General features: G+C 37.0%; 1 pseudogene; it reads right to left on the reverse strand.

Moving 5' to 3' along the window:
• Window positions 1-13,799, reverse strand: part of LOC102872207 — a 62,386-nt pseudogene that overhangs the window by 13,522 nt on the left and 35,065 nt on the right.

Genomic DNA, 13,799 nt, shown 5'->3' on the forward strand with positions numbered 1-13,799 from the left:
GTTTCTTCACAGGCAACAGAGGTGTATTCCAGGGGGATTGACACTTAACCAGTACCCCCGAGTCCAAGAGTCTCTGTATGTGAGGTCTTATCCCCTCTCTGGCTTCCTGAATCATAGGGTATTGTCTGACTGCCACAGACGATGCAGCTGCCTTTAGCTCGATGACAACAGGAGGCTGTTGGCAGGCCAGCCCCATGCCGACAGTCTCAGCCCATGCTTCTGGGTATGACTCTAGCCAACTATGTGGGTCTGGAAGCGTTGGGAGTTTTTCATACAGCCGATGCTCATCTTCAAGTTTCAGAGTCAGGACACCTAGAGGGGTTAAGTCTTGGCCTGTCACTTGGGGCCCATTCGGAAGGAAGCTTATGTGAGCCCCTACTTTGGTGAAAAGGTCCCTTCCTAAGAGGGGAGCCAGACATTCAGGTATTACCAGGAAGGAGTGGGTGACCTGCCCGGTTCCCAGGTTTATAATTCTGTTGGTGGTCCATTGGTGTTGACCGGTAGCTCCTATTACCCATGACATTTTAGATGACAAAGGGTCTGTGGTCTGGGTCAGAACTGAGTGCTGAGCTCTGGTGTCTACCAGGAACTCGACTGGCTTCCCCTCCACCTTAAGAGGTACCCTAGGCTTGGGGAGGTGGTCCGAGCCCCGACTCCCCTAGTCTTCGCCTACTAGGGCCAGCACTTCCCTAGGGGCCACTCTTCTGGGCTTCTTGGGACATTCTTTTGCCTAATGCCCTTTTTCCTTACAGTAGGCACATTGGTCTGTATTTAACGGGGTGTGGTTGCTCAGGTACCCTGTCTTACCTAGCCCTCCCTTTCCAGGAACTCTTTGCTTCTCCCTCTTATCCTGTACTACCACAGCTAAAATCTTTGTTAAGTTTTTTTTTTCCTGCCGCTTGTCACACTTAGCTTCTTTTTCCTCTCTTTCTCTCTCCTTCCTTTGCTCCTTTTCTTACTCTGTCTCTCTTTTATAATACACCTTCTCTTCCTCCTTTACTAGATCCTTTAAAGAAAAATCTTGTAACACTTCAAGCTCTGCAATTTCCTTCTGATATCAGAGGCTGCCTGTCCAGTAAAAGACATTGCTAGGGATGCACGCTGATCCTCAGAGGTAGGGTCAAAAGGGGTGTACCTCCGATAGGCATCCATCAACCTTTCTAGAAACACCGACGGTGCTTCAGTGGGCCTCTGATTGATTTTTATTACCTTAGCCAAATTGGTGAGGCATCTGGCAGCCCCACAGAGACCTGCCACAAGAGCCTGGAGATAGATGGTTAGTCTCTCTCTACCTTCAGCAGTGTTGTAGTCCCAGGTAGGTTGCATCAAAGGAAACTCTCGGTCTACTTCTTTTTTTTTTCTATAATTATATTTTATTAATTTTCATGAACATTTACAGAGATTTTGGGCTTCCACTCATTCATTGTTGCACTATTCTCTCTACCCTCCTCCCAGTTTGTTCTTGTCCAAATGCCACAGTGCTTGTCAAAGCCAGTTCTGATTAATCTTCTTTGTCAGTGTATCCTTTGCCATTCCCTATCACTCCTCCCTGAGAGAGACTTCACCCTGAGTCATAAGGAAAAGGGGACGGCGTATTCTCTTAGCTACTTCCTGCTGAAAAGGGACGCTGTGGGTTTCAGGGTGAAGATCTTCTCTCACTACTCTAAAGGGCCCCTTTGGCAGTAGGAAACACATAGACTATTATGGAGATTGATTTTGGAATTCAGATGCACTCTTATTGATTGTGCTTGGCTGTACATGTACATATCCTTGAAGATGTATCATGGGGGTGTTGCAACCTAGAAGACACAAATTTGACTAACAAGTTATAAGTACATGAGTCCAAAAATTATGGAAAAGTAAAAGTAAAGATTCTTTCATTGTTTTACAAACCCTCCCCCAGGTCCCCTCCACCATGCAGCTCTCGCTCTAGTCTCCTGTGATGACAGAAATACCCAGTTACATCTCTCTTTTAAATGGTTCTCTCCCTCCTCTGTTTCAGTGCAGTATACATTATCGAACCCATCTTACTCAGTCTCTCCCCAACCCCAAGGACAGTCCCATTCTACAACAGTGGCATCATGTAATATTTGTCCTTTTGTGACTGGGATATTTCACTCAGCATAATGTTCTCCAGAGTCAACCATTTTGAATAATATTGCATGAGTTCCTTGTTTTTTAATGCAGCATAGTATTCCATTGTGCGAATATACCACAGCTTCTCTAGCCATTCGTTTGTTGATGGGCACTTAGGTTGTGTCCAACTCCTTGCTATTGTGAACAAAGCTGCAATAAACATGGGTGTGCATATATCTGCTTGGATGTCAGCTATGGCCTCTTCAGGGTATATTCCCAGTAGTGGAATTGCTGGGTCAAATGGTATCTCTATTTGCAACTTTTTGAGAAAGCGCCATACTACTTTCCACAGGGGTTGCACCATTTTACACTCCCACCAACAGTGAATCAGGGTTCCAGTTTCTCCACAACCTCGCCAGCATTTGTTGCTTGCTGTTCTGTTAAATTTTGCTATTTTGACTGGGGTGAAATGATATCTCATAGTTGTTTTAATTTGCATCTCTCTTAGGGCTAGGGATTTTGAGCATTTCTTCATGTGTTTGTTAGCCATCTGAATGTCATCTTCGGTGAAGTGCCTGTTCATATCCTGTGCCCATTTTTCTATTGGATTATTTACCTTTATCTTGTTGTGGTGCTCAAGTATTTCATAAATTCTGGATATAAGTCCCTTATCTGATATGTTATTACCGAATACTTTTTCCCAGTCAGTGGCTTCCCTTTTTACCCTACTGGAGAAGTTTTTGGATGTGCATAGGGATTTGAGTCTTAGAAGGTCCCATTCATCTATGTTATCTTCTCCTGGTTGTAGCTTTTCCAGGATACTGGGAAGACTGTTTATGTTGTGGATTAGGACTTCTAGTGTTGTTCCTAGCTTTTTTGTAATGAATTTCATAGTCCTTGGTTTTAGTCCTAGGTCCATGATCCACCTTGAGTTGGTTTTTGTGTATGGAGTGAGGTGTGGGTCTTGCTTGAGTCTTTTGCAGATATTTTTCCAATTTTGCCAACACCATTTGTTAAAAAGGCTGTCGTTCCCCCACTTCACTGATTTCATCTCCTTGTCAAAGATCAGTTTGAGCAGGAGGGACTGGTCCTTGGAAAAAGACATCATGCTTACAAGGGTGAAGGACAGCAGAGGAGAGAAAGACCCCAAATGAGATGGATTTATACAGTAACTGGGGCAATGCAGGTCGGTGTGTCAAAATCAGTGAGACTGACTCAAGACAGATCAGGCTTCAGAACTGCTGTACATAAGGCTGCCATGGGTCACAGGCAATTCTATGGCACATAACAACAAAAACAATAATAAATCTTGTAACTATTAGTGTGATCATGTGAGACTTGTTTGCAGTGAATTGCAAACTCAATAAAAGAGCAGCAAGAGTTCTAGGAGGAACAGTTGGTGTTAGAATTGGTACAAGGAACATGAGGATGTGTATTGTCTTACTAGAAATAGGATTTGTGTTGGGGATGTTGATGGTGGGGTGAGGATTTCCTTGTTAAGTTTGTGGAGGTCCATATGCCACCTTCATACTTTTTACATGGAATTTTTAAGTCAAAATGAGAGGTTTCATGAATAATAAAAAATAAATAAGTCAATGTGGAACTAAAGGGATAAAAAGATAGCTACGTGGAGAAAGTAAAAGAAAGTAGTCAAAGTAGTAAATATTTTCAATTAAACCTAGTATTGATATAGTTAGTTGATCTGTAAAGAGAAGTTCTGGAACAAAGATAAATAGTAAGAAATAGGCAATGAGAAAAGTTCTGCCATCTTTTGACCCTGGGATGCCTTCTAGAAGTGAGAGTATTAATCACAACCCATGTGAGATGTGAGAAAGTATGTCAGTAATCACTAGTTTCTGGGGTTCAAAATATTTTTTTAAGAGGAGAGAGAGATAATGTAAAACTCTCTCTCTTTGTATATAGAAGAGTGTTTATTCATTTCTAGTCTTATGATTTGATGGAATTCTGTAGGTGGATAATGTATTCATATTGTGGCACAAAAAAACCCCCTTGGAATACTATCTCCAGAATCTGATTCATGATAAAGAATCATAGCTTCCAGACTGTAAAAACAATTATTTCTAGCTAAGTTTATTTTAGAAAACAGTACTTAGAGTGGCAAAATGCCCAGGGCTAAAATTGCAATTTTATAACTCTGATATTAATTAACACTGTAATACCAAATTAAATAAAGTAAAAGTCATTTCTTAGAAGGGAACATTTATACTCAGAAATTTATTGCTGCTAATATCACTTTATAATGACTTGGAGTTTGAAATCAGCCAGGGTATTTTTCATGATAAATCTATTTGCATTCTAATGAATTGAGGTTTGGATGCTTGCTGAGAATGACCATTATTCCTTTTACCATGCGTTCTTTTAATCCAAAGCACACCACTAATATTTTTTTTCTTAGTATGAGTGTTAATTTGGATCATTAATTTTCTCTATACACTCAGTGTATACCTTAATATACTCAATATGTTCATACATTAATATTTGTTGATACATTACACATCTCCAAAAAATTCTTACTACTTTAACTAACCATATTTCTACCTGGACTTTTTTTTAAACTCCATATAAATTTCTTTATACTTATAGAATCTACTGTTTGAGGGTAATATAAATGTAAAATTTCAGATCTACTTCTATTTGAAAGGATACATCTCAGAATGGGCAAAGAAAATATATTCAGAAGTCAGATGAAAATATCAGAAGATTACAAACACAGTAAATTAATCCTATTGTACACTACCATGTTGTTGTTGCTGCTGCTGCTAGATAACACAGAGTCAGAACCAGCCCAAGCTGAGCCCCTTTGCAAGTTTTCAGAGGCAAGGGAGGAGATTCTCATCCTTCTGCAGAGCAGCTGGTCACTTCAGACAACATGCCTTCAGAGTTGGTAGGGCAGCTTCTTGCCACTAGACCACCAGAGGACCTCCAGTAAAGCAACATTTTAATAAAACTGGTCAAAAGAGTAGGAAAATTAATACACATTTTCATTAATTTACATGCCAAGTTCATTTATTCAAGAGCAGCAAAATATTTTACTTAAGCATTGTGAAGGAGGAAGCAGCAGAAGAAGGAAAGGTCAGAATGATCTTTTTTTTTTTCTTTCAGTTAAGTCACTAGCCCCTTCTTTCCCATGTGAAAATTTCCTGAAACCTAGTTGTTAAGCATCATAGTAATATGCAATCTATTGCTGATAGTTAAAACATTGGTGGTTACATATGAAGTGTAATAACTGGGAATTTTAGTGACACTCTTACATGTAAGAGAAGAGTTTAGCATTAAGTCTCCAATGCCTTTTAAAGAGGGTTTAAAAAAAAAAACTGTCAAATCATCCATATCTCAAAATGACCCTATGAACAACAGTTGGGAAACTTGCACCATAATCATGATTTTTTAAAAATTATACATGATTCATAATTGAATCTTATCAATGTGGTTTAGGTGTTTTATCCAATATATCCATCAGCTAGTTCTTCATTTGTATTGTTGTAGTTTAATACTGTAAAGTCAGAAGCAACCCATAGCTGACCCTCCAGTAGGTTTTCATAGGCAGTTAATCACATAGAAGGAGATGGTCCATGCTTCTCCTGGAGCAACTGGTGGCTATGAACCACATGCTTTCAGGATTGCGGTGCAGCTTCTTGCCACTAGGCCACCAGAGCTCTCTAGTACAAGGTCTAGTACAAGTGAATTCTTATAATAATACTTCTACTAGAATTAATGGTACAAGAGATCAAATTTTTCCAAAAAAGCTATGCTTGCTTTTTAAGATCTCCATTTGGAAATCAGTAAAGAAAATAATTACTTATATTAACTTAAATATCATTCTGTTGAAAAGATACCAACTCAGTGTTAAAATACTACTAAAAGATCTATTTTAGATCTTAATTTTAGTTAACTCAAATTTGGCTATGTCACATTAGTAATTTCGTAATACATTTCTTTTATAAAAATACACATAGCAACACGCTGTGAAATGCTATTATTGCTAAACAGTGAAAAATTATCACATATTTAACATGTTAAAAGGAAATAATAGGAAAATAAAAAGTTTGAAGCTTAATTTAAACTTTCTGTGTTAATAGAATAGTTACTGTTAATAGAATGATCATAGAAGCCCTATCAGTTGTGGAGTATATGCTTCTTATTTGAACTTGATAGACCCTATTTGCATTCTCATCCTTAGTCCTAAGTTAGGAACATTTCGAGAGGATTCCTTTACTTTTTCAGAGCAGTAGCTAGTATTTTTATGCATTAAAGCAAAAACTTCCTTAATAGTATCCTAGTGACCTGTAATAGCTGATGCAATTTCCAAAGGTAGTTAATCTCCAAATAGGCAGTACTTTACTGACTATTGAATAAGTACTGCTTCAGTAGACTAGATAATACCTTAATGGCCTAAAAGAGCTAATGGTCCTTCCAAAATTTTGGGGGTCAATAGGAACAGAGCAATCTTGTTTTACTCCGGGGGATTTTGAGAATAATGTTACACATTTCTCCTGAACTGCTGTAATAAGGATAAAGAATATTTTTAAATAGAAGTTGATCTTATTTTTTATAAAGCAAAAACATTTTTTTAAAAAGGTGCACATTAGATTTAAAATTCATAAATATATTCACATTGTTTGAAATACAATCTCAAATATACATTCTATTGTAAGGATAGGTTATAAACTTCAAATATAAAATTCAGTCTAGTATAATTTCTAAATTTACTCTTTTACTTTTACTTACTAATAGATATTTTCTAATTTTAAATAGAGTAATTTATTTGCATAAACAAATACTATACCAATTCTTCGAAAACCAGCTCCTTTTTTCTACATTCAAATTAAGATACAATGTGTCTTATTGAATTACAAATAATATTTGTATTTAAAATAAATTTATAGGTGTCAAGAAAATAATTGTATACATAGATTTTATTACTGAAACTCTAATTAGTTTGAAGACAGATAAGAATGATCACATTTAGCCAACTTCTGTGCAAATTCCCAAAGATTAGGTTTCAGATATTTATAAAAACTACCATTTTTCTTGCTCGATGATAGTGAATCAATTTTCAACTCATAGAAAACCTGTGTGATAGGATGGAACTGCCTCATAGGGTTTTCTAGGCTATTAACTTTATGTTGGTGGATTTCATCATCTTTCTCCCATAAAGTCACCATTTATGTCTGAATCACCAATATTTCATTTAGAAGATGAACACTTCTATGTTTCACTACCAGCTACTTTCAGTCATCCATGTTATAACCAAACCTTCAGTTTGTCTATAAGCATGTAGTTCACCAGTACATTTAAGACTCTCCCACTCTTCCCTTCACTGTGATATCTCTTTCAAAAACCCTTAAAAAATATCTATTCAAATAAAATTCAAAAGAATTATGACAATTAAAGGCATAAGTTTCACAGATTTTAGAGTTTGAAGGAAAACATATTCTAGGTGTATGCCTGATTGCTGCAGAAAATATGACGTGCATTCCCAAAGCAAGGCATGCTTATAAGAAAATAAATATTACCTCTACATTTTTTTTCCGAAGTGGTTGTTATTTTTCATCAACAACTCATTCTTGTGGAAAAGTATTACAAAGTGTTTTGATTACAATACAAATAGTATGCAATAAAAATATTCTGTAATGAATTTTTTACATCAGCAGTTTTACAGTATAAATGGAAGAAAGGCAAAGCCTAGAGATAACAAATAATCTTTGACTATTCAAAGTTTTGATTAGATATCATCCAGAAGAAGACTCAAAGTGATCCAGTGAACAATATATATGAACTTTGCTCTACCCTGAATGCGGTGTTGGCTTAAAGTGGACTTTTCTAGCCATTAGATCATTCCCTTCTGGTCTCCAACTACCTTAACTGTAGACACATAGACTTGAAAAATCATCAACAGCTGTAAGACTAGAATAAGAGAGAGAGTGCTTCCTACACTAAGTAGTAAGACTTGAGAAAGACTAGAGCAAGGCTCTGCTGGGAGCCAAACCAGAGGAAGACCCTTGTGAGAGTGATATCCTGGTGATGGTGGTGAAGAAACTGTGGCATTGCTGTAGAGAAACCAAGACAAGTTGTGACCAGAGGCTTCTCACATTTGTGTTGACCATCGTTAAAGGTTTTGCTCTTCTTGACAAATGCTCAAAGGAGAACCTGAGTTATAACTGCTCTGAGGAAAACCTTAGTGGATAATTGAGGAAACCAGAGGTTTCTTGAATTTGTGTTGCTAAACATAAACTACGACATTTACTACTTAAGGAACTGTGTTTTGCTGTTAGTCTGGCTTAGAACTGCTGGACTAAACATGGACTTTTATTGTGAGATAGTCTTTGCCTCTCTCACTCCCTAACCTATTACCCTAGTAAAATTTACTCTTGGTATCAAAACTGTAAGTAAAGCATGTGAGTCAACAATGAATATCTAACCCAATTATTGGTGGAAATAGGTGCAGGAGCATGGGGATGGTGTATCTGATCTAGCAGCTATCTAACTGTTTGCTGCTACGGGTATTATTGATGGGACAGTTCCTCTTTATGAAGTAGGTAGAAGTCAGATTTGACCGTCCCCATGTTATAGCTGCTCATTTTGCACTGAGCCACCCTCAAAACTCTGAGATATTCAAGCCCATTATTACAGTCACTGTGTCACTATTCAATAAGAACTATGAACTCTCCTACACAAAATAAGCTTCACATGCACTTACACATATTTTTTAAACTATGTCAGTGACCATTCAATGCCAAAATTAATGTAAATTAATATAGAGATTTAATGTTGTTGAGTACCATTAAGTTGGAACTGAATCATAGATGACCCTGAAGCAGATTTTCAGAGGCATGAAGTCACATAGGAGCAGACTGCTCTTACTTCTCACTAGAAACACCTTGTTGTTAGAATTGTAGTGTGGGTTGGGTTAAAACTTATTCTTAAGATGATCTTGAAATTCCATATCAACTTCAAGATCATCTTAATAATAGGTTTGAAGCATTGAGCACCAATGATTGAAGACAAGATGAGTTGAGAAAGTAAAAAGTCATTACAAAAACAAAGGAAGAAGAAAAAACTGAAATGGTTTTCAGAAAAGACTCTAAAGATTGTACTGGAGCATTGAGAAGCTAAAACAAAAGGAAGACATGTCGAAGTGAAAGAGCTGAACAGAAAGTGTCAAAGGGCAGCTTGAGAGGACAACACAAAACATTACAATGTATGGTGCAAAGAACTGGATTTGAAGAATAAAAAGGGAAGAACTTGCTCTGTATTTCTCAAGCAGAAATAACTAAAAAACAAATTTAAGCCTCATGTCACAATATTGAAAGATACTGGGGGCAATCAATATATTAGATGATCCAGAAAGCATCAAAAGAAGATGAAGGGAATACACACAATCATTTTACCAGAAAGAATTGGTTGACACTAAACAATTTCAGGAATTAACATAGGAAAATAATCCAATGGTAATGAAGGAGGAAGTAGAAGCTGCATTGAAGCCATAGACAAAAAATAAGGTCCCAGGAATGGATGGGTAACAATTGATTTTTTTTAATTAATAGATGGAGTCTTGGATGCTCTCATCACTTTATGCCAGGAAATTTGGAGGATAGCTGTATGGTCAATAGATTGGATGATTTCCATATTTGTTTCCATTTCTAAGTAAGATCATCCAACCAAATGTGGAAACTATTGAACAATACTATTAATACTACATTCAAACAAAATACTGCTGAAGATCATTAAAAATGATCTGAGGTCTCCTGGCAGCCCCCAACCAGACTGTATACATACTCTTTCCTCAGCAGGGCATGGAGGCCTCACAATCTTGGCTTCGTGAGACAGCCAAAGGGCAAACCTTCTGCTTAGGGACATTAAAGGTAGCAGGGACCATACACACATACGCATACACACACACAAAATAGTGACTAGAACAGTAGATAGATACATAAGGCATTTTCAGAAGTTCAAGCAGAATTTAGAAGAGGTTGTCACGGGGATATTATTGCTGATGTCAGGTAGATTCTGGTTGAAAGTAAAGAAGAATATCAGAAGAGTGTCTATTTGTGCTTTGTTGACTATGTAAAAGCATTTGACTATGTGAATATTAACAAGTTTAGGCTGGCATTGAGAAGAATGAGAATTCCAGAGCACTTAATTGTGCTCATGTGGAATCTATACCTGGACCAGGAGGCTATTGTGCAAACAGAGCAGGGTAATACTGCATGATTTAAAATTGAGAAGGGAGTGTGTGAAGTTTGTACTCAATCTGTATACTGAACAAATTATCTGAGAAGCTGGACTCTATAAAGTGAAGTGTGGTATCAGGATTAGAGTGAGACTTATCAATAAACTGTGTTATGCCAATGACACAACTTTGCTTGCTGAAAGTGAGGAGGACTTGAAGCTCTTGTTGCAGAAGATCAAGAAACGCAGCCTTAAGTATGGATTGCAACTCAATATCAAGAAAACAAAGTTTCTTACCACTGGACTGATAGGCAGCATCATTATAGATGGAGAAGAGATTGAAACTGTCAACAGCTTCATCTTGCTTGGATCCACAATTAACACCTTGGTACCAGCAGTCAGAAAATAAGGAGTTTCTTTTCACTGGGGAAATCTGTAGTAAGGGCCCTCTCCAAATTATTGAGGAGTAAAGATGCCAGTGTGAGGACTAATGTGCATCAGATTCAGGCCATAGTCTTCATGATTACTTGCTATGCATCTAAGAGCTGGACAATGAATGATGATTACAGAAGAAAAAGTTATTTCTTTAGGAGTGGTGTTGGAGAAGAGTACCGAACATACCATAATAGCCAAGAGAACTAATGGCTATGTCTTGAAGAGGGTGCAGTTGTAGTGCTTTTTTGGAGGCAAGAATGCTAAGGCTTCACTTCACATAATTCTGGAATGTTGCAAGGGGGGATTATTCCTTGGAGAAGGACATGATACTAGGAAGAGTGGAAGGTCAGCAAAGGAGAGGAAGACCCTCAGCCAGATGGATTTACATAGTGACTACTGCAATGGCTCTTGTGTTTCAGGAAGTATGAGGATGGCAAAAGATAGAGCAGGGTTCAGATCTTTTGTTCATAGGGTCACTATGAGTCATACTAGCCTCGACGGCATCTAACAACAGTAACACATTTCAACTTGATGGCATACAACAACAACCTGGTCCCAGTCTTTAATTAAACAAATTCACATACACTGAAATAAAGTTTGATTACTTATTATTTTATAAAGTACTAAAGAATATAGAGGCTTCCATTAAAAAAAAACCAAAACGTTACATTAACAACTACGTACAACTACATGTCTTCTCATTCTTATAGTAATATCCTTCACATACAAAAATTAAGCTCAGATTTCCTGTGGTAAATAAAAGATAGTAAAGTGAATTAGGTATTTTAGTTAATAACATTGATGACTTTAAGGAAAAAACATCATCACAAACCCAAAAACTACCACAATAGTGTGCTTTATGTTTTCTTTAGCATTGCTATGTGAAAGCCAAAATATCATACGCACAATAAAACTTAGTTTCAGAGTAGGAAGTAGAGAGGCTACTATAATAATCACTCTATAAGATAAGTCCGGAGAAGCTTGGTATTTACTGCTTCTCAGGAATATCAGAATCTCTGGTGCTAATCATTCTTCCAACGATACATATAAATAGCAGAAATAATCTCTGCCCTTTACTGTCTTAAAAGAACATATTTTAAATGTCTTGATTTACAAAACCATGTGTCTTCAGTTAGGGTAGCTGGAGACCAGAAGTGGCTAACTTAATGGCTGAAAAAAATCAAAAGGAAAACCATTGTCACTAAATCTATTTTGACCTGTAGAAATCCTATAGAACAGAAGAGAATTGCTCCATAGGGTTTTTGAGCCTGTCATCTTTATGGAAACAGACTGCCAGTTCTTTCTCCAATTGAGTAACTGGTGGGTGGGTTCTAAATGCCAACTATTCAGTTAGCAACAAAGCACTTAACCACTGTGTGATTAAACCTTCAAGTGCCAGATTTCAGTATTAAAAGGAATCATATATCTATTTTTAATGCAGCCACTATAAATGTCTATCCAAAATGCTAGCATATTTTTTTTTCTTGCTATCACCAATCTTAAGCTAAGTGGAATTTCCCCCCCTTTACTTTTATGCCATTGGCAAGTAAAAGAAAAAAAAGGAGGTCAAGGCCAAAATATGGCTTATGTGTACCTGTGTAATTCAATTGTTCATCTAAAAATGCTGTCTGAAATATGTATATGGTATACATTAGAACTTACCCATTCAAAAGTGCTTTTTTGTAGTATTAAAAAAAAAGTATTAAAAGCCATTGTAACATTGCATCTGTGTGAACATTTACAATAAATGGACTAGCTTATCAACCTTAATGCAGAAACTGAACTGTTTGCTGTTATTCACTCAGGTAATGAACCTACACAATAGGTAGTCCTCCCCTAGGTAAAACTGTATTTGTATCTTGGGCTTTTGCTTTTTTAAATTTTAAAATACATCAGCTTCCACACAGCCATGTGAACATCTAACATCTCCTTAAATGAAATCTCCAGCTCAGTCTCTCTCAACAGCAGCCATAACATTTTGTAAATTCTCCCTCTGAAATTACAGAGAAGAGACTCAATATACTCACCAATGACCCTTATCAAATAGCAACTTTGTGGAATGCTCTTTGCCTTCATAGTCTCTCTGGAGGTTACTAACTCTAATGGGAAGGCAATGTAGCATTGCCTATTATTCTTAACATCAGAGGAGCTTCAGGAAAGATGCATTCATTAATTCTGTATCCTCATTGCCAGTTATGAGAGTCTAGTGAAACCATCTTCACTTTCCTTTGAGAATTAATTTCAGTGTGAGATATCTATTTACAGTAAAGGCTCCAGTTCTTGCTTGAGACATTTAATTAACCAGTGTGGGTGATTTTTCTCCCATACTATTTTTTCCTTCCTTTGCAGAGTAAATCTAATAATAATTTTCTGATATTAGTGATATGAAATGTAACTAACTCATTTACTTTTCTTCAAAAGTACTGGAAGTTTTTTATATTTTGAACTACTTTATCCCTTTCTATATAATCTCTGAGATCACAATCTCTGGAAAAAAATAGTATTATATTAGGTATTATGAGTATTTCTTAGAAGAAAGAAGACTTTTAAAAAATTAGTAATTTCAGATGATATATAAATTTATTATTGTTGTGAGGCACAATAAAGTAGGCTTATGTTGTTAGGTGCCCTCAAATTGAGTATAACTTATAAAAAAAAAAACTATTAACAAAAGACCTGATTGATGTCCTATCCTGTGCCATCATCATCATCTCTGACACCCTTGGACCCATTGCTGCAGTCTCTGTGCCAATTCATTTTGTTGAGGGTCTTCCACTCTTTCACTAACCCTATGTCTTTCCTAGCATCATGTGACTTTCCAAGGAATAGTCAGTCCTAGCAACACACTCAAAGTATGAGATGAAGTGTGGGAGATGGAGCTTCCTCATCTTGTCCCCAGGGCACACTCTGGTTGCACTTTTACAAGATACCTGCTGTTCTTTTGGCAGTCCCTGGGACTCAGTCCTTCTCCAGACCCACAACTCAAAGGCATACTTTCTTCTGTCTTCTTTATTCATTGTCCAGCTGTCATATGAATAGAAGGTGACTTAAAATATCATGCCCTGGATCAGTACTACCATAGCCTTTAAGTTAAC

The sequence above is a fragment of the Elephantulus edwardii genome, unplaced genomic scaffold (assembly GCF_000299155.1).
Source record: "Elephantulus edwardii isolate Elephantulus edwardi_28Jun2011 unplaced genomic scaffold, EleEdw1.0 scaffold00136, whole genome shotgun sequence".
Lineage (NCBI taxonomy): Eukaryota > Metazoa > Chordata > Mammalia > Macroscelidea > Macroscelididae > Elephantulus > Elephantulus edwardii.